The sequence below is a fragment of the Convolutriloba macropyga genome, unplaced genomic scaffold, assembly GCF_964194025.1.
Source record: "Convolutriloba macropyga unplaced genomic scaffold, txConMacr16.3 SCAFFOLD_1236, whole genome shotgun sequence".
Taxonomy (NCBI): Eukaryota; Metazoa; Xenacoelomorpha; order Acoela; family Convolutidae; genus Convolutriloba; species Convolutriloba macropyga.
In genome coordinates, this window is record NW_027453370.1 from 36,865 (window position 1) to 59,667 (window position 22,803).

Sequence of the window (22,803 nt, forward strand, 5' to 3'; positions counted from 1 at the left end):
CTCGAGCTTTGCGTGTTGCTGCTGCTACTGCCAATAACTGGTTCAATTATAGACTCCAGATCAAAAAATCCGACTATTGGTGCAAACCAACGTGCTTGATTATTTTTAAATTCAAATTTTTGCTGTTCTGCTTTTGGCATTTTAATAATTGCTCGTGTGTTTTGGTGGCATATTTCTTCATGTCTTTCATGTTCGATTGAAGTGCTAATATGAAAACAGTGTTGCCATAAATGGTTGTCTAAACGCTGTTTTTTCTGAATGTAGTGGTGAATTAGTCCTTTGATATTTGTGATCAGCACATAATGATGCATTGAACCATCACTTAGCAAGAGTAAGTCCAGGTTGAGTTCCTAATTTTGATCGTTTGATATGCGGAAAGTAATCAATTTTTTGTTTGAGTGCCGAAATACATTAACGCGTACCTGGTTTAGCTGTTCAAAATTGTTCAATTGATGAAAGGCCATCGGCATTATGAACTCACCAACTGGTTGCTTTGCTCTGGTATTTTCTGGACTACACATTATTGGATTTGTTTTTTGTCTCCAGGAGGCCTTGTCCGGTATCAGTTTGGGTCCAATTTTGTTGTGATATTGTGCTGTATAGCAGTATAGGAAACATTTTTTATCTTGTCTGTTGCGAATGTTGAGCAAGTATTGACTTCTAGCCAACTCAGTTGGGAGAGCTAGATAGGAAGAGGCACTAATTGGTTTTGACTTGACAAATCGTAGTTCGACATTCTCAATTCTATCTACCGTCCACCCACTCCCATGAGATGCGAAGTTGTTCAGTGAGAGGAGCATTTGCTCAATCATTCCAGCAAGGCAAGATTTACTCAATCCGGTGAAGTCAACCCGCTGCATATTTGAATTGATATATATCTAAATTCGATCGGGTTGACTATCAACGGTTTGATCACTTGTTGGTTTTGTTAATTGCACCAATGCACTGAAATGAATTTTTGTGCGCTATTCTGCGTGTTCAGTTGAACAACATTTTCAATCGCGTCCTGTTTGCTCCGCATAAAACTTAGCAGATCTATTTCCTGTTTTCCCACTGGTATGTCGTAGGTTTTCAAAACAGCTTGCTCGGACGGAAGAATTCCCGAACTTGGGTTGTTTTCCAGATCAGCGTTCCATACTGGAAGTCCATGATTTTTTTTCATATGCTCCATGTACTTGAGGTTGTCTGCATAGAACTTGTTGCAGTAGAGACAGTAGCGGGGATGTTTTGAGTTGTGTTGCTGTATCATATGCGTTTCGAGTTCCTTGAATTTTTAATGAGCAAACGCACATTCATCGCTCTCGAATCGGTTGGTATGGACGTATTGTTTATTAACTGTTTGCATATGTCGTCTGAGGCTGCGCTTATCTACGAGTTTTTTCTGACAAATTGTACACGTTTCAGCATTCATTATGAACAGAAAGAATAGGGACGCAAAAAAGACTTATAAAATCATGAAAAGGAAATGGTAAGAGTTCAAATTCTTCAATCAAGTGAATTTCAGGCTAAGGCAAAAACCAAATGTAAGAACTTTATTTTCAGGCAAACTGTAATTTAAACTTGTTTAATCCAATTAGAGTGCGCGTCTTTTTTGTTTATTTCTGCAATAGAAAGCTACTGCTCCACAAACAGCAGCAGAGGGGAACACACCGCACATACTGTTATGTAAACAAGACATAGATTTATATGCTGAACGGTTTTTCTACTTTTTGTATGTTTAAAACAGATGATATTGAGTTCAGAGTTTTACTTCTTATTTGTCTACCATAATTTTGGTACGGTGTACAACTATCTGATAAAAAAATGTTTATTAATTGTTTACAGTGATTTCATTACAGTCCAAGCTTCAGCTGGGTTTATTGCAACCCAGTCTCTTTTCTCTTATTTGTTTAAAACCTTGTTTTGCAAACTTGTTTGTTAGATGTCTGAGTTTTTCAGAAGCGCCTATATCTGTCTCACCATGTTTGTCTAGTGTTAAGATGAATTTTTAATTAAAGTTGAAATAAGAACTGTTTTCAAGATGTTAACAAAATTATTATGCTTAAACATTGTGAAAAGCAACAAATATAATATGTACAATGAGTTTAAAGAGTTTTGTTGTACTTTGGAGTCGAGATAACTTGATGACCTTCTTGACTGGGGCATAACATTGGCTGAAAAGAGGTGTTTCATCGATACTGACATCATCCGAAAAATTGATGGCAAGCAACGGGAGGTTTTCCATGTTTTTGTTTCTTCACTTGGCGACTGATCAAAATACCAAAAACCAGATATTTGCTCAACTTCCTCTAGCTGCCTCAATTGACTCTCCCAGATTTCAATGCAGTCATGATCGTAGTCTGCAAAAAGTTTTCTTGTTCGCTTTGCCATTTTTTCACATCCTGCTTTTTTGTTTGAATGTGAGTAATAAATCCATAATATCGACGAGCATATGGAGACTCTTCTTGTCGTAACGATTTTTCTAGCGTTTTTTTTTCAAATTGAAATAAATCGTTCTGTTTTGTGTATTCACTTATTGGTTCAATGTAATTAACTGGAACAATAAAGCTGTTTTTTGTGTGCCATAATTTTGTCTTGTCATTAAAGCTTTCCTTCACAAGGACTAAATTTTTGAAGTTGTGACACATTCTCACAAGGGTTCGCTCACTTGTTTTTGCAATTTCTAAATATTCAGCAGCCATATTGCAGGTGATGGATAGACAATTGATATGTTTTTCGTTCTGATTTTATGGATTTAAGCGGTAACGAAGCAAACAGTTTTCGTTCAAAGGAAAATTTTTTAAAGACTTAACAGCAGAGTCTAGAACCAACTCTAGTAACAAGAGAAATGAAAATTTGTTTATATATGGTACGGAACTGAAAGGAAAAGCAGGTTCAAGATGAACGCAAATTCTAGAAGAAGGTGAGGTAACAAAAGACTTAAAGTAATGTAATAGGGTGCCAAAGAACTAAAGAGTTTTCAAAAACTTATACTGAACAACAAAAAACAAGAAAGAACTATTGCGGAAAGATTGAAAAGTTGTTGCACACCGATTTGTTTATATGACTTAACCATTTCATCATTATTTCGTCATGTCTATCAATAGAATTATGTCATATTGACCTAACTTGAATTGGGGTGCTCTCGGGAAATATAAATAGACTCGAGGAGGCGAGCTATTTTGTCCATTGCTTATGAAAATTTGCCCGTTTTTAGATTTAAAGGTCGGGACTTGTAAAACTGTTTTCTGCTATGATCTTTATAATGCTTGGCCTGGCGATGTTGCATTAGTGAATGGAAATTTTTAAATTGCCTTGGACAATTGTGACATTGAATGGGTCTTGATTCAGCAGGGTATATTTTTTCTGATCTTTTGAGTTTCATATTTCGTATAAACGTCATAGCTGATATAGAGGAGTATAAATTTGTTTACACGCGTAGGGGGTGGGTTTGTTTGCTCAGCTGTTATCTTGTCTACACATGTTGGCGTGGGGTTTTGAAATTGTGTACATTCCAATGAACAGTAATGTATTAGTCATTCATCATTTCAGATTACTTTGATACAGTTTGTCTCAATATATGCAACATTATGGGTAATGTTTTGTCTAAGGATGCTGAGTACAGCGACTTTCATTTGGATCTCTCGCTCAATGAAAAACGGCTTGTTAGGGCTGCTGTTAAGACTTATCATACCACTGGCACCTATTTATCCTTGAAGTCCTTCAAATTTGATAGTGAACAGGTCGATTGGGATTTCAATCAAAAAATTACACTTTCGGCGCGAGAGTTTCTGTTGATATGTCAGAACATTGAAAAACTAGAACAAATGCTTGATCACCCAATTGGCTTGATCGACTCACTTCTAAAATCGGATCCAACTGATGACTCGAAGCGTCCAGCAAAACGGACCGGCAAAATACCGACTCAGCGCCAAAAGAAGATACCAAAAATGTCTCTGAAGTCGATGAGGATTCGGAATGATTTCTATTATACGTTTTGCTTCCTGTCATGGTTTATGCTTTCATAATTAGTTCATTAGCCTTTTCTTTTTGTTCTTTATGGTTGAGGCAATGTATGAGAACAGTCCTAAATATTACAAGAAATTTCAAAAACCTTTCAAGTACAATATTTGTGAGACGGAGCCAAAACTTGAAAATACAACAATTGAAAATTATGCATATGGTTATCATTCATCTGCAACAGTTATCGAAGTTGATACATTTGGCTCCAATCATTATCATGTTATGTATGAATTTGGTTCGCAGGATGATAATATATTCGACTCTGTTTATGTACTTGCGGTGATACCGTGTCTCGTTAACTGTTTCAAATTATTTATTCAGCCTGAGCAAAAAGACTTTGTTAAACGTGGTGCAATAATTTTGCGACTACAAGTTGCTGTTGAGTACTTATCAAAATCAACTTCCTCTTCAGTTATCAAGAACCAGAAACAACTTCGAGCACCCTTGAGTGAGGCAACAGCGAAATCTACTAGTACTTTTACGACCAACAAACGTTTTTCTACAGTCCCTGATGTAACTTTGAAACGATTTTGCCAGCTTATGCTAGGTGAACACTCATTCAACTCTTTATCAGATAATGGATATTCTGCTAAGTGGCTACGGGAGTTTTGTGCGAGAAACCTCAAACTCTTTCATAACTTTTCAATTTTGTAAAAACTGATATTCAAAAAGTGTTGTTGTTTGAAAATTAAATTAACTTTTACTTCATATGTTTTAGAAAAACTAGCAACTCTAATTCATTTACATCAGGTATAAATGGAAATTTTTCTCACTATAAAAATAATGAACAATATATATGCAAAATAAACCACTCAGCTGGGAGTCTGCAGATTGCAATGGAGACTGAGTATCTCTTCTATGTTCCATGATATCCATCATTATCTCCAAGTCTTCACACTGTTGTAAGCGGTTGAAAATATCCTTGTAGGTAGTCAAGGGTAGAGCCGATGGATCTGCAAAATATATTATTGGGTGTGCTCAGAAATATATTACTGGGGTTCCAATAGAGTTGGATCGTGATGCATTAACAATAATAAATGTGTTGGTCTGCAAGTTCAGAGGATAATTATCAGCGGCATAAACCCCTCTGAATTTGAATTTGAGGTGTTTACACTTTTTCACTTGAAGATGAAATTGGTCTTCGTCCATTAGTATGTGATCATGGGAAGAGCGTTTCTAGATGCGTTTCTTGCAGTGTCAATGTAGATAGTAGATGCCTTTTCTTCAAGAAACAAGATTTCAACGTTATGAGCTAACGCTGCATCGAACTTTGGATGAATTTGTGAGTTCTGGATGAATAAAGTCATGAGTTGCCTCTTGAAAGCTGGTCAGATCAAGTACCATTATATAATGGTTTGCGAACTCACTCAGAGGTATCCCGTGGCCATTTTCTACATAAGCTAATGCACTCATTAAATTGTAGTACAACCTCTTGTTGTCAGTTGTTGACATTGGAGTTACAGCCGTGGCAAAACCATTTCGATAAATGGTTATCTCTCTTAAACCAAATTTTTGATAATGGAATGGATTAGCGGTGTTGGTACCGATGAATGCTGTACCGACGCATAATGCAACAATGACTCTTCTGATTGGCTCTTTAGTGAAAATATCCTCATCTTTCCAGCTTTGTTGGCCGGTTGTAGCCAAGAATAGTTTGGTAATTACTTCATTGTATCGGTAAATTGCCGGAGTTTTCAATAATGTCTTCTCAATTGCACCTACAACATTATCTGAAACCGTCATCTTCCTGATAAACTAATTAGCCTCATCTATTTTAACCTTGTAGTGTTTCGCTGCGTCTTCGCTGATGACGGCAAGGTAATCTTGAGATATTCTCATTGAAATGCGTAACGTAACTCCACTAACCAAATGTTTCTCACATGAAAAGAAATCGACCGCCAACTTTCCATATAACGTTATGCGTGCGGATTGTCGCACTGTTCTTTTTCTTATATCTGATATTGCTGCTGGAATAGCGCCGGGGTCTTCTTCACACTCGTAACCTTCACCTTGTAGCCAAGTTTTCCTTGCGTCTCTCCCGTGAGAGAATTCAGTTTCTACGAAACCTTTGTGTCCATAGTGTTCATTAGATGTTGAAATTTTGATACCATATGCAGAAACAGTACAATCGGCGAAAAGCGAATGAAGGATATTATTAGCAAATTATGGAAGATCACTGGCATTTGCGTCACCATGCGTGTAGCGCAAATCCGTTCCATCTGTTTGAAGTATTCGACACTTGATCTCCAGGTAAATTTTTTGCAAGTCAATAAAAGTGTTGCGATCACCAACAACTTCAAGTTCCAATGATGATCCTGAAGGAAAATAAAGCGGTCCTGTTTTTTGCTCCAATGATTAATCAAATGTTACCAGCAAAGGTGGTTTTCCAAATAAGTCTAATGAACTGTGAGTGGCTTCAGATGGTATCACAATATTAGTTCGCATTTTCAATTGCGAGAAAAAATCGAGACTACTACTTTTCGGACGGGGTTTTCGAGAAATGATTCTTCTGGTTGAGGTTTTTGGTTTTTGTTTTGAGCGAGGTCTGGTGTATTGTCGTCCTTTTCGTCGAATTATTTTAAGACCTGATGAAACACGTGATTGAAAAGATCCACCTATTTGTTTGCGAGTTGTTTTGGCTACTGTACTTTTCAGTGCTTGTTTTGATGACTTTCTTTTGGTTGCAAATTCTACTAACTCCGGTGCTCCCTGAACCAACAAATTACGACCAATCTTTTTTGCTGCGGGCCAGAGAAATTTGCGTGCTAATGGCAGATCAACTCTTCCAATACCTGCAGCAAGAGCTCCAAAACCGCTGCCTCTTTGTCTCTAGAGTCCGGAAAAATGCGGCATTGATTGAGATGCTTGATTGCTGTAGTATGCCTCCATATCAAATAATTTTTTTTGAAATTTTAAACTGACTATAACTTTTCCGGTCCCAGTAAAAGGAATTACTTTTCCAGTTTCGTTTCTCAACTTTACCTGGATATTCTGGATGTTGCTTGATAATATTGGCTTGTAATCCAAATTTGTGTAGGACTTGTGGTGTATGGGTGTCACTGTGTTTATGCTACCGTTTCTCAAACGTCTTTCAGACTCAATAATTTTTAATACTGGAGCTCTCGCGTCGCCAACGTTCTGATGTTCAATTATATCAATGTATACAAACATTAATTGTGATCCGCAAGTAATATCAACTGGAAAATCTCCAACATGTCTGTTCAAAGAGTTGCCTGCATTTTCTGACTTGTAACCAATATGAATAAAACCATGATTCGAAATATCTCTTATTCCATTAAAAAAGAAAACTGGGTACTTCTTCATCTTCAAATGACAAACCTTCGTTAGGTCCAAATTTCAAAACTAACTTTTGCGTTACAGTGTCAAAATCATAGTCAAACTGTTTCAATTGAGGGATTCGAAAAATTTCTACCAGAAGCTCTTCTGAACTGTTGCATATACCTTTGCGAATACTTCGAAGTTGTCCAGTGCGAGTATGTGAAGCATCAAGTTCAGCGCCAGAACTGACATATGCAACTATTTCGGTTGAGTTTACATTATTGATGTTTGATGGAAATGATATTGAAGCGAGGGCAACTTGCCAATCTCCATCTAACTGTAATGGTTGGGCTATTTGATTTCGAAACTCGGCCATAGTATTATTGCTAAAAATTCACATTGATGCATTCGATATCAAATCAATAGTAAATTGTTATGAATACTCATGTTTAGTCTTCGACAGGAAGAACATTTACTTGGACTAATTCTGGTTCATAAAATTAACCTTCAATTATAACGTTGTTTGCATCTATAAGGTTGTATGTTGGTGGATTGAGGGCGGCAACCTTTAACACTGTGAAGACTTCGTCTGTATAATTTTGTTTATAACCTTTCCTAAATATTTCGTCTGGCTTTGCAATCCGAACTAGGTCTCCTTCTTCGTATTTTGGCTTGTACTTTTTTGTGCTAATTGCTAGGGATATTAGAAACGATTCATGTTTTTTGAAAGTTTTATTAGGTTCAAGTTGGGTAACACGATTAACACGACTGTTTATAGTATTTACAAGCTGGGGCAATTCCTTAATATATGTCCAAGTCCAATTTTCCTCCAGGTAATTGTGAATAATGTTTTTGAGCGATTGAATATTCCTCTCAGCAAATGACGAATTGGTTTGGTTTTTGGTTGTATGTAAATGAATCTCCTTCTTTTCACAAAATTTTTTGAATTCACCTTTAAACTGGGATCCCTTGTCTGTCCAAAATCTTTATGATTTTTTCTGTTTGATCATTTTTTGAACGCTTCAACAGCGTCTTTTGCATATAAAGCCTTCATTGGTTGCACTCTAAGGTATCGCGACAAAACATCAACAGTCACCAGTAAATATTTGACTCCATTGTTGTGTTGGGCAACTTTATCCATATACGCCACATCGACAGACCAGATTTCGTTTATTCTATATGCAACAGCTTTTAGTCTCAGAAAGGTTTTTCTGAACTATTTGTATGTCGTGTATGGGGCTTTCGAGTGAAGGTATTGAACCACTTTGGATCTTGGTAAACCGCTGGCTTTCCTCAAATTAGCAATGCTACCAAAAGCTGCACTACCTTTTGTGTATAAATTGTTCAATTGTTTAACGTGAGAGGAAGTAATTTGCCCACGAGCTAGACGGTTGCATTTCGTCTTTTGCATCTTCAAAGCTTCCTTCATCGTCGCCAGAAGCTTTTGATTCTTCTGTTCTCGATACTCCTGATTCTTCGTTTTCTGGTTCATCCTCAATCAACTGTAACTTTTCGTTTAGTCATAAGGCAAGAAATTTTTTGCTTATGTATTACAAGTTAATTGTGAACTGATATCTAGAAACTTTATAATGTTCAGGTGAAAGCTTAGAGGTTGTCTGTTGTAGATCGTAAAGAAAGTCTGCGATAAAAATTCCTTTGCTTGACTTAATAACCGTTTGTATTGATGTCTGATCCAGCGATAAGGATTCTGACTCTTCTATTTTTTTCCAATATTATGCTCGCTTTTTCAAACTTTTTTCTGTCAAGGTGTTTACTGTCTCTCAAAGCGCGCTCCCTGATTTCAGTTGAAACTTTTGTATCAATTTTGTCATCTCTAGTCTCATTCAACTCATTTTTGATATTCTCCAAAATATTATCTGCTCTGCTGTTGCGTGTCTTGTTGCGTGGTAGAAGGTGCTGGTGGAGACTTGCTTCTTTGCAACAGTGATATTTGTTTTGCTTTCTCTCGGACATTTTTATTGTTGAGAACTTGAGCAATTTGAGACTGTTCATTCGCATACATTTGGCGAGGAATTATCACAATTCTTCAGTGAGCATTTTGCTCCAGAAAAGCAATACAAGGTAACGCAATGAGTTTAATTAGACGGATTCCACAATCTGATTGAAAAAAATTGATTCTCTCACTTTTTTCAACTCGCCTGTCTGCAAGTTAACGTAGTGCTTTCTCGAATTTTTTTAATTCAACTTTTTTGATTGATACAACTCCAGAGAGTATGTTCATCACACAGTCACTCAAAAACCAAATGAAATCGCCCTGATGTAATATATCTATTTGAGCTGTGTTCTCAATCATCTCTTATTTGCCCATAAGCAAATGTTTCTTTTTCATTTGTAATTGTTGTAATGACTGCTGCAGGGGACGAAATGTAAAAAATAGAAGGATCCGGTCCAATTAGTTGCGATGAAAAACGTAAACCCTGGCTGGTTTTTGGGTCGAGATCAATCATCAAATGTCAAAAGAGCTCCGCAGTTGCTAGATTGTATGCATCTTTTATCAGTTGGAGACAATTCAACTGTTTTCCAAGATATTCAATTTGTTGAATGTCACAAAGCGACTTGAATAATATTATGTCTGTTGTATTCAGATCAATGGTTCTGGACCATTTGCTTTGATGGAACAAATTATGCTTGACGTATACAACATGTAGTCTGCGATGACGTCCTGATGTGGCTATTCTTACAAATTCTTTGTCGTTGAAGATTTCTTCACATGAATCGTCATAGATAGGCAGACAGTGCGATAAGTTTTTTTAATATCAAAACCTGAGTATTTTAGAAACTCAATCCTTGGTATAACGCGTTGCATATCTTTGAAAAGTGGTTGAAACTTTTTGTAAAAATAATAAATTTTCTCAAAATGCTGATAAAAGGTCGAACCTTTTAGCATTCGAAACAAGAATTCTGTTTTACCACAACCACTTGATCATACAATTGACATGAATACCCTGTCATGTGTAAGAATAACTTTGTTCATAGTTTGGGATGAGGTAAAATGTAATCAACTAAACTCGATAAGAGAGCAATCCAAATTGATTTCTCTTCACAGCTTTCTGACAATAGAAAGAGCGTAGAGAATCAAAGAATGATCATTAAGACAATGATACTCACTTGAACAAAAAATAACACTTCGGACCTTGGCACTGTTGAATTTGAACAACAACGCCATGGGGCCCTCTCCTTGTTGTTTACATCAAAAACTAAATTACTGATACCAGCGTCAGCCTCGTCTCTTTGATTCATTGGAGAAAAATAATTAATTGAAAAGTGAATTGAAACAAGAATGATATAAAATGTTAAATTTTGAATAATTCACTGGGCAACTGTTTCATGTACCAGAAACAAATTGAAGCCTTTAATATGACTTTTTATCTCTAGTTTATGACAAACAGTTGATGAGTCATTTTCCTTGAACGATGGTTGATTGAAGATTTTTTCAACTTCGGGGTGCTACAATACATATAACCGCAACTCATTCGGCATCTCATTAAGTGATAGCTCACGTTCTGGTGGTTTTTTCAATCTAAATTGAGGAACTTTTTTGTCCGCCCATTGCTTCCAACGTGGGATTCGCTGCTCTTTGGGGGACTGCTTAGGCTTCTGGTTTGTTTTGTTCATAGCCATAATTGAACTGATTCCGATGTTCTCGAGCTCTCTGTTTATATTTTACAAACAGTTGGAAGTGATAGAAATTTTCTATCACTGTCAGGAAAGCCCTAAAGCTGTCTAGCTCGTCGGGAGAAAGAGTAATGGTTGCAAAATAACGTTCTGCTGCTGTGCTATAAAGCGAATTGTAACGAAGTTGTTATGCTGTGTTTGGCTTATTGATGAGATAGTTCGCTCGGTTCTGTTGATCACTTGAAAAATTATTCTGTATTGGTGGAGAGGGATCCTGAACTCTGTTGAATATTACAATCGGTTGATCGTCAAGTGGAGTCAAGCAAGTGAATATCTTCAAGTTGTCTGACAGATAGGTTGTTAAAGTTGCCGTGTCTTCTCTCTGCATCTTTTTGTGTCCTGTGGGAAAATATTCTTGCTTAACGTTCCGCGCAGTGATTTAATAATTGATCGTTTGTTGAACGAAAGTTAGAATGAAGATAACAGGAGGATACTTGTTCTTCTTATATTATCTCTGAGATTCTGTTACAATTTAAGTCCTCCAGATTATAAACAGTTTTTTGTAAAAGCTTACTGAGGAGCCCACACTTTTCAATGCCTTTGGAAAAAAAATTTTTCCGGGTGAATCGGAAACTGAAACTCAGACAGATTGCTTTCAAATCACATTAAGGTATATCACCTTGGTTCCAATCAAGACCGTGTAGGTCGTTGGTCAGCCAAATAACAGTTTGTCTATCGTGTGCGGGTAATTCAGCGAATTTAAGTGGGGGTTTGAAAAATATGGTATCGTTGTAACTCGAACACAAACTGAGTTCTTTTATAATGAATCCAAGTGACTTGAGTTTGAAACCTTCGAGATCGAGGACAATTAAATTTGTGGTTTTGCTGCCAAATTTTTCTAGCATTCCAATTCACGAAACAAATGTGAATGAAAAATTTTCACTGATAGAGTGAATAATATTCCTGTCAAATGTCCAAAAAGACAATTGTTTACTGGTGAGTAACGGAAAGCGTAAACATATCCAGGGCCTTTATTTCTGCAATCTTTTATAAATCCGGCGGCGTCATGCAATGCAGCATGAAGTTGTAGCACTTTGCTTCGTTTCAGTAAAGGATCTAGTCTTGAATTATCAATTCCAATGAAACCACCATAGGGTCTAAATTTAAGTGCTATTTCTCCATCAACTTCTGGATCTAATAAAGAACAAGCAGTTACGAAATATAATTGTCGATAGGATATGTGTGTATAATTTATGTTACCTCTCAGTGATAAAACTTTTTCATGAATGAGCTTGATGTCTTTTGTTCCCATTGTATTCATTATTTACCGTTTACTGAACTTGAGCGTTTAGAGATTTTGTTTATAAATCTTTCAATTCTGATTGTTTGTCAACTCGAATAATAAATCCAGCACTGTGATTGGTCAGTTTATTTTGGAAAATGTTGTGACCCTGGCATGATCCGATGACTCTCCAATTAATATATCGTTAATGATTTTATACATCTACTAACAGGTCAGTTGTTTTACAGTTGTTTTCACCATTTTATGCATGCATTCATAGACATAAATGATTATGACCATAATTGTGTACATACTTAGGTGAAAACCAATATGTGTGTATTGTGTATATGTATGTATGTATATATGTAAAATAGGGGGGACATTTTACTACATTTCAAAAAATTTCTAAATGTCCCACCCCGTTGTAGATGGCCACTTCAAAATGTCCCACCCCGTTGTAGATTGCCACGCTGCAGTAATTGTCCATCCTCCCCCCCGTTGGGGTTCTGGTCAGAATTTTATACTACTGGCATGAGAAGCCAAAAGCAAGTGCTGTTAATGCTTCTCGCAATTTTGTTGATTTTTTATTCAATTTACTGTTTTTCTTTATACTTGAAGGAAATGTAGTTCAAAAATGCGAGTTAAATTGGGACAAACCAATTTCACCCATTAAAATTCTTTTCTGGCAAACTTTCGTTCGCATTTGAACGTTTAAGACATCATTTTTCCACAATATTGTACCATTGTGACATAGCATAAGGTTGTAAAAAAACAATCTAAACGTAATAAACTTCTTAAGTTTCTCAGCTATTTTACTTATAAGCATTTCAGAAATTTGCACGAAGAAAGCAAAAAAATGTCAGCTTTAACCACACTGATCCAATTTCTATTTTGTCGTTTTTTTCGGATGATTTTCCTCGAGATTTTTACGAGAATTCATTACTCAATTCTTATATACCCAGCTTTGGGGCCACGAGAGAAGACCATGCTCGGCCTAAACATTTATGAAAAGATCATGCCCTACCCAAACATACTTTATGAACAATTTAGCCAGATGTTAATTTAACAGCTTGAATTTCAACAGCCTAACACAGATTTTCCTTCTGGGTTTAACATCAACCCAAAATTGGCGCTTCAGTTTGGCTCGACTCAATAGTTGATGCCGGAATTAAGGGAATTCCGATACCCTAGGGTAAGGTCGAAGGTCGCAAAGGTAAGAATTGCCCGAACCAGCATTACAACGCAAATGCAGACCTGATTTGAATCAGTCAAATACGACCGTGTAAATAATTTCCGTTTTGCTGTTTAAATAAATCAGACTTACAAGAACTTTGCTGAATTTGGGTTACCGAATTCCTCTAGGGCAAAATCAGCCAAATCATTTCAGGTCTACCTTTACTGTGGAATCAGTTATGATTAACATCCAGTCTGCATATCAGTTTCCAATTCTTGGTTGGAACTATTCAGTGAATAAGGAAAAAGAACAACTCTTTTCAAAAGAGAGCTGTCAATCAAACAATTTTCAAAAGTGACCGGGCTTGATAAGGCTTTACTTTCCCTGTCTGTCATCTTTTCCGCTCCAAAATAACAAACAACGCCTTGTCGCAGAAGAAATTTTCAAAACAAAAACAAAATTTTTTGAAACTAATGACTAATACCAATATCTGATCGTATTGTAATTTATCAGTATATAGCATATATAAATATGGACAAAACTATGGCAAATAATATGAACAAGTTTAGAAAAAATAAATAACTAAGCTGGAGGATATGATTGGTTAATATCATCAGACTTCTTCTGTAAGTTCATAAAGTTTTCAGCAACTCTCCGATCTCGAAATTTGAGCACTATTAACTGGAGCACGACAGAAGCCACTATGAAGAAGGTGCCGAGAGTAGATCGTTTTGTAATCCGTTCGGGAAATAAGAACACTTGAGCGATAAAAGTCACGACTGACGAAAATGATTGAAAAACGAAAGTTCCTGAGATTGTTATTTTATTCGTGCCTTTTCGTATTTTCCGTTATTGCCTGCAAGTCCGTCCTCAATCTAAACAATGTCTTTGTATCGGTCTAGATATCTATAATTACCTAATTTTATCAGAGCTGATAGGAATTTTTTGGAATTTTGTCTTGGTAATCATCTTTTACGGCTTCCTTGGTTTCAAGCAAGGATTTTATTTGATAAGTCATAATTATGAAACAGATGGCGTTGCAGACAACTATTTATTATTATTACTTGGTAGATATTAAATGCTACTTATAAGCAGCGTAAATATAAATTGATTGTCAGAGATTGCGGTCCGAGTGTGCGGTCGGGTGGCGTTCCACTCTGCATCTCGGTGGCCACCCCACCCCATGCAGGGGGAGGGGGAAGGGTGCAACCACGGATAGAACTTGTCACGCTCAGTGAAACAAACTGTGCCGTATATTTGCCCGATTAACGAATACCGTTAAATTTATCGATCATAGCTTCAGAATTAATACAAGCTCATTGTACTTATTTTTTTTAACTTTTTTGTCGGTTAAACGTACTGTCGGCGTCAACTGACCGTATGTCAATTTTCATGGCCATTATTTGGTTTTGAAATCATAACATTGATGTTAGGATAGGTCAATCCGGGTTTTGAATAGGCGCTGTTTTTTTACTAGTTCGGTAGCCTAATAGTCCGGTAGGTTGATAACTATTTTTGTCAGTTTCCGACTAATCAAAAATAATTAGCCATATATATTAGGTAGCCAAGTTCAAACTTTTTTAAATTTTGGCAGTGAAAAATTGCGAGTGAAGGAGCAATAGCGGAAAATATCCAATATGCCTTTAACGACCGCAAATGAGGCAAAACATTGACTGAGAAAGCACAAGGCGGCAATTATTTTAAATGGCATCGAACAGTCTGTATTCAAAGTTGAAAGCGGTCTGTATCGAACCAATCCGAACAGCCCAGTACCCGATATGTATCCCAAATAGTTCCAGTTAGCGCTAACTAATTCATAATTTCTCAAATTTGATAACATAATAACGAAAAAAATACCCGAACCGGTAGCTAAGCAGACCCCAAAAAGACTTTGTAGTTTTAACATGTCTAGGGTGAATAACGCCTCCGGGTTGCAAATTAACCCAGTTCCAGTAATACCCGCCAACACTGACAGTAATGATAAACAGGTCGGTAATCTTCGCTCTTTTATCACTTCGGCTACGACTGACGTACAGAGGCAGAAAAATGCGTTGATCAAAATCGCATCTGATGGTAAAATATATCGCAGAGAAATAAAATGAAGACCATTTGAAATACCACCAAATATTAGTGCGTTTAGCAGACTTATGTAAAGTTGTTTTTCAAGACGTAAATTTGCCACTGAGAATTTAGAGTCAAATGATAGCAATAAAACTGAAAATAGAAACCCGATCAGCCCGACCCAGCTTGAAACTAACGCTGAGTCGAACCCGGTTTTGACAAAACCCAAACTAGCCAAAGAATAAAACGTGGCATTGACGAAAAGCCAGAAAATGCCTTCATTGACTTTTCTCATATTTAATTTTAGTAACCAGATATAAAATTATCCAAGAAATATGAATACTGAAATAATAACCTGAACAAAAATAATTAAAAAGGCAGATTAGTTGAAGTAATCTAATATATTCACTAAGTTATGTACTCAAATACAAACTTCGGCTCAGCTTCGGTTAACTTGAAAACGCTAGCCTGACAATAATTGAAAATGACCTTGGCTAACTGAAGTTTTTGCAAACTATAATTACCCCCATGCTTTGACAGGGATTTAGGAAATTGAGTTTATTGAGAGAAATTGGTCTGATATAAACTTAGTTTCTTCGTTTTACGCGTCTTTTAGACGGAGAAGTGATCCAATTAAAGTTCTTAGGGAACAATAACAAGCGATTTATTGCTTTTGAAGGCAGTTTAGTTTAGGGAAAGGTTTAAGCCCAGGTTAGGAAAACTCATTAGAAGTCCTGCGGACTAACAATCTATTCCTAGGATCTCTATCACGTTATTCGCGCGTGCATTAAACTTTTGATTTCAAAAAGTTTAATGTGCATTAAACTTTTGATTTCAAAAAGTTTACTTCTTGTATAAATTTGTTTTACTATGTAAAACAAATTTATACAAGAAGTAAAAGCTTCCGCTGATTTTTTATTCAAAATTTCATTTGAGTTCTACAGCAAACACTTCAATCCAAGTCTGCTTGCTTGGATATTTTGTTCCTTTGGCAGTTCATCAACTAATGATTACCATTTCGGAGTCAAATTATTGGAAAAATTAGCTATTTGGTGAAAACCAAAAAAAAAATGAAATAGACGTTTTATAGTAAAAAGATGCAAAAATGTTTTTGTTTCTAGATTCATTAAATGATTATTATAGGTTTTCGTAGCTTGGCAATTTCCGGTGCTACTTAGTGCTAGAAGCAGAACTTTTTGCATCCTAGTAAATTTTTTGCATATATTTTCTTCATTTCTACTGTATTGAATTTATCACAAATGCAACAAAATGTTGGGCATTTCAACACAAAAAGTACTCGTCAAATGAATACTTATTATTTGTTTCACCCGTAAGAATTTTAGTTGCTATCATGAGATTTCTTCAAACCTTTGTTCAAGTTTTCAAGAAAATATCAATACAAAAAGTTAACCAAGACGGTCCCACGAAAAAGAATAGGCATAATAATTTGAAAACTTGAAAATTCTAATTCAAAACTTTTTAAAAACCATTTTCCGATATTTTTGTTTCAGCGATTGAAACATTTGGTGTGAACAGACGTTAGAGATCCTTTTGTTGGCATATATTGTAATTTTTAGAAAAGTTGTAGAAGAAATGCGCTAAAAAAATCCACGCGTTACTTTTGACGAATCCGCTAGAAAACCTGCAATAAATACCCTTCTTTTTTACTCACACGCGCTATGATAACACAACAGGAAAAATTATAAGGCAAGTTGTAATTAAAACATAAACGGCGGTAAGTGCACGGGGAAAATAGATATGTCAAATTTTAATATACCTTTCATTCGTACGTAAGTTTCTTGACTTAAATTCGCAGTTTGAAAAATTCAGAGCTAAAGCTAATTAAAAGTTCTATTACGAGTTATAACATGGAGTTAACGTGAAAATCAGTATATTAAAAGTTTTTGTGCATCGTGTAACCACTGCACTACATGTATATACTTTTAAACACAGAATTTTGTGCGACCAGTTCTAAGTTTTTCAATCATGATTTGAATCAAAAGCTAAGCCAGCTTAAAACGTCAAGAAAATTCTCCTAAGTTACAAGAGAAAAATTGTTGTAGCTCAAGTGGGATAAATGCGAGATAAATGCAAGATAAATGAATAAAACTCCCATCCTGTTATCGTGTTTTAAATGCTGCTCAAAATTGAGCTCAAATGAAGCGTAAAATTACTTCAATGCTTTATTTGAACTCTAAATAACAAAAAGTTATGAAATGGAAATAGACATCATTATATGAACTAAAAACAATCGCCATACTGTGAAAAACTGCTATTTTGTTTATTTCAACTCTTATTTGCAGATCTTGATCAATTTTATTAGCCTAGTTAACCACATAAACATGCTAGGCATAGATTATAGTTATTAACTGGTATGTACGTGCTGAAGAACAAGACACAATTATTGTGTTATGAAATCAGTTTGTCTGAATTACTGCTTGATGCAGAAAGTAAGCGATGTGAAAATTTTTTAGCAAAAAAATTCGAACAAAAAAACGGTCTTCCGAAAAGCACATTGGCCTATGGGGTTAACGTAATGCAATTTTTCAGAGGTTTTGCCAACAGAAATCGACCCAGGTAGGGGTGGCTTCTATGCTTCGCTTCCACTTTTTATACAATCGATCTCAGGTAATCCCATTTTGAACGGACAAGATGCTGAAATTATATAACTAACTTGACTAAAAAACTTGACGAGCCTGCTTACAGATAACGCAATTTAGCATCTTTATGTACGGTGGTCAAACTTGACATAAGATATAACAAATCAAAGGTGAGGATATATGTTAAGGAAGTGTTTCTGCTGTCAGTCTCAATTCAAAGTTAATGGGGGACTGAAAGATTGAATTTAAAAGGTAATATAGGTTTATACACGGATACTAATTGACATTTGAATCGGGTTGCTATTTGAGTCTGCTATTTCAGTAGCAAAAAATTTTTTGGAAAAATCGTGGGTTTGGGTTTGACTAGCAAAATTGCCCGAGTTATGATGTTGATGTCGCTTTGGAAAAACTTGAAAAATTTAGTTAGGTTAGATTTTCCAATCCGGAATTGCTGTTAAAATTGCATGTTGCTGAACACACGTCGTCGGAAAAAGGAAGCCGTTTTCTGTGTCTGATGTCGATGATATGATATTCACACTAAATTTATTCCGCCCCACAATGCTGAGTAGAATTTACAAACTTTTCTCAGCTTGGTTTGGGCTATATCATGCTAGGCAAACGTTCATCTTCATAGTGAGACAATTTCTTATTGGCCTGGAGATATGATACTTAGCTCTTCTTTATCTAGATGAAGAAAAACTGATTTTTGAAAGTGTACCAAACGTATTTCAAAATTAAAATAATCAATTATTAAAATTTCTGGCGCTCAGATTCTCCTTTCCCCCTACAAAAACCACTGCAGTTTGTGATTATGTACGAATTTCTTTTTAATAGAAATCTATAGTGATTTCTTCTGATGCAATCTGCTTCTTTCCTATTGTTTGAGGGAAATTTCTACACTGCAACTGTCATTTGCAAAAATCAAGCCGGTCCAGATATATTAATAGATAACGGGCCATCTACTTGACAGAACTCTGATTCTCGTCGAAGTTATCCAGGCCTAAACTTAGGCTAATCTTAGAAGTGTAAAAAGCTAATACCAATACATTGTTAATCTAACCGCGAGTTAATTTGTTTAGCGCGTACTGGTAGCGCTGGTAAGCGAAGCAATTCAAAGTGTTCGCTCTATACGCAGAATTACTTATCCGTTCCTTTTCAGCAATTCTGTAACACTAAAGGTAGATTCAGATCAACTCAAGAGCTTTATTAAAAATAGCCCTGTTTTGTTAATACATGGGGATTTTGAAACTTCTTTTTCTCTTTCTGATTTCATACCAAATGACCAAATGCTAAAGGTAACCAGAACGCACGTTAAACAACTTCCATTCCGTGAGCTACGAATTCGAGCCGAACAGGCAGAAAGTTTAATGAGAGAAAATGAGAATCATTGACCTAAGCTTCTTGACAAAATAATTCCATTGGTATAAGATAAGTAACAAAAGTTGTTAAAACGGGCGAGTTTTTTGGTTGTTGTTGCTTGATTATTTGTGTTATGCAGTCGGGTTGTGCTCCACTCAGTCTGTCCGTAGGCCCTGCCCACGCTCCTAACAGAGGAGTGGGAGAGGTTGCGAGCACTGATAGAACTTCGTTACGGTATTAAGTATTTTTTTCAAAAAACAGCCTTTAAATGAGTTCAAGATCAACCAATCTGAACTGGGCAATTATTCGGTTCTAAATCTCATTTTTCGTCATTCTGCTCTGCGCCCGTTTGACTCTACCGGTGTCCTCCTTAATTTAGGTGAAGCTCTGCTGCAATATTGAAGTCAGGCACATAATTCAGATCGGACGCGTTTATATATATTATATATATATATATATATTTATATATTTATATATATATATATATATATATTTATACATATATATATATATATGCATATATAATATATTATTTATATATATATATATATATATATATATATATGTATATATATATATATATATATATATATACATACATACATATATATATATATATATATATATATATACATATATATATATATATATTATATATATATATATATATAAATACATATATATATATATATATATATATATATATATTTATATATATATATATTCATATATATATATATATATATATATATATATACATAAATACAGGGTGAAATTATTAATTTGTAGCAATTTCGACATTTCTACTTTCGACATTTCAAAATAATGAGTTGACAAATAGACTTTACATGAAAACCACACTTGCCACAATCTAACAATCTGGCACTTGCCATGAACTACAAAAAGAATTTAGAAAAATTAAGGTAAATTTTGTCGTCCATATAATGAGATTTACAATATCTTCTGATAAAAACAAAATGTAAAATATGGCAATTTAAATCTATAAACCGTCAAACTGAAACCTATAAATGTGGAACAGTTAAATGTGAATTAACAAAGTATATAAGCAAGAGTAACCTATATAACTCAAAATAATTTTGCAAGCGGTGAAAATTCGTGCAGTTGTCAATCAAGAACCAAAAATTAATATTTACATGCTGGCAGGCGATGTTTTTATAGGTAAGATAAAAGATGCAAAAATGTTTTTGTTTCTAGATTCATTAAATGATTATTATAGGTTTTCGTAGCTTGGCAATTTCCGGTGCTACTTAGTGCTAGAAGCAGAACTTTTTGCATCCTAGTAAATTTTTTGCATATATTTTCTTCATTTCTACTGTATTGAATTTATCACAAATGCAACAAAATGTTGGGCATTTCAACACAAAAAGTACTCGTCAAATGAATACTTATTATTTGTTTCACCCGTAAGAATTTTAGTTGCTATCATGAGATTTCTTCAAACCTTTGTTCAAGTTTTCAAGAAAATATCAATACAAAAAGTTAACCAAGACGGTCCCACGAAAAAGAATAGGCATAATAATTTGAAAACTTGAAAATTCTAATTCAAAACTTTTTAAAAACCATTTTCCGATATTTTTGTTTCAGCGATTGAAACATTTGGTGTGAACAGACGTTAGAGATCCTTTTGTTGGCATATATTGTAATTTTTAGAAAAGTTGTAGAAGAAATGCGCTAAAAAAATCCACGCGTTACTTTTGACGAATCCGCTAGAAAACCTGCAATAAATACCCTTCTTTTTTACTCACACGCGCTATGATAACACAACAGGAAAAATTATAAGGCAAGTTGTAATTAAAACATAAACGGCGGTAAGTGCACGGGGAAAATAGATATGTCAAATTTTAATATACCTTTCATTCGTACGTAAGTTTCTTGACTTAAATTCGCAGTTTGAAAAATTCAGAGCTAAAGCTAATTAAAAGTTCTATTACGAGTTATAACATGGAGTTAACGTGAAAATCAGTATATTAAAAGTTTTTGTGCATCGTGTAACCACTGCACTACATGTATATACTTTTAAACACAGAATTTTGTGCGACCAGTTCTAAGTTTTTCAATCATGATTTGAATCAAAAGCTAAGCCAGCTTAAAACGTCAAGAAAATTCTCCTAAGTTACAAGAGAAAAATTGTTGTAGCTCAAGTGGGATAAATGCGAGATAAATGCAAGATAAATGAATAAAACTCCCATCCTGTTATCGTGTTTTAAATGCTGCTCAAAAATTGAGCTCAAATGAAGCGTAAAATTACTTCAATGCTTTATTTGAACTCTAAATAACAAAAAGTTATGAAATGGAAATAGACATCATTATATGAACTAAAAACAATCGCCATACTGTGAAAAACTGCTATTTTGTTTATTTCAACTCTTATTTGCAGATCTTGATCAATTTTATTAGCCTAGTTAACCACATAAACATGCTAGGCATAGATTATAGTTATTAACTGGTATGTACGTGCTGAAGAACAAGACACAATTATTGTGTTATGAAATCAGTTTGTCTGAATTACTGCTTGATGCAGAAAGTAAGCGATGTGAAAAATTTTTTAGCAAAAAAATTCGAACAAAAAAACGGTCTTCCGAAAAGCACATTGGCCTATGGGGTTAACGTAATGCAATTTTTCAGAGGTTTTGCCAACAGAAATCGACCCAGGTAGGGGTGGCTTCTATGCTTCGCTTCCACTTTTTATACAATCGATCTCAGGTAATCCCATTTTGAACGGACAAGATGCTGAAATTATATAACTAACTTGACTAAAAAACTTGACGAGCCTGCTTACAGATAACGCAATTTAACATCTTTATGTACGGTGGTCAAACTTGACATAAGATATAACAAATCAAAGGTGAGGATATATGTTAAGGAAGTGTTTCTGCTGTCAGTCTCAATTCAAAGTTAATGGGGGACTGAAAGATTGAATTTAAAAGGTAATATAGGTTTATACACGGATACTAATTGACATTTGAATCGGGTTGCTATTTGAGTCTGCTATTTCAGTAGCAAAAAATTTTTTGGAAAAATCGTGGGTTTGGGTTTGACTAGCAAAATTGCCCGAGTTATGATGTTGATGTCGCTTTGGAAAAACTTGAAAAATTTAGTTAGGTTAGATTTTCCAATCCGGAATTGCTGTTAAAATTGCATGTTGCTGAACACACGTCGTCGGAAAAAGGAAGCCGTTTTCTGTGTCTGATGTCGATGATATGATATTCACACTAAATTTATTCCGCCCCACAATGCTGAGTAGAATTTACAAACTTTTCTCAGCTTGGTTTGGGCTATATCATGCTAGGCAAACGTTCATCTTCATAGTGAGACAATTTCTTATTGGCCTGGAGATATGATACTTAGCTCTTCTTTATCTAGATGAAGAAAAAACTGATTTTTGAAAG

The 22,803-nt window shown here is 35.2% G+C and overlaps 1 long non-coding RNA gene across 2 annotated transcripts; it reads right to left on the bottom strand.

Annotated features, from left to right (window-relative positions):
* Positions 1-13,813: 13,813 nt before the first annotated feature.
* Positions 13,814-17,444, bottom strand: LOC142358240 (uncharacterized). Of its 2 annotated transcripts, XR_012761780.1 has the most exons (3): positions 17,212-17,444; positions 15,015-15,902; positions 13,814-14,206 (listed from the first exon to the last, which is right to left on the bottom strand). It is a non-coding gene; the product is annotated as an uncharacterized LOC142358240 (long non-coding RNA). The 2 variants fall into 2 exon arrangements; XR_012761779.1 differs by lacking the exon at positions 17,212-17,444 and having other exon boundaries at positions 15,015-16,092.
* Positions 17,445-22,803: the final 5,359 nt, after the last annotated feature.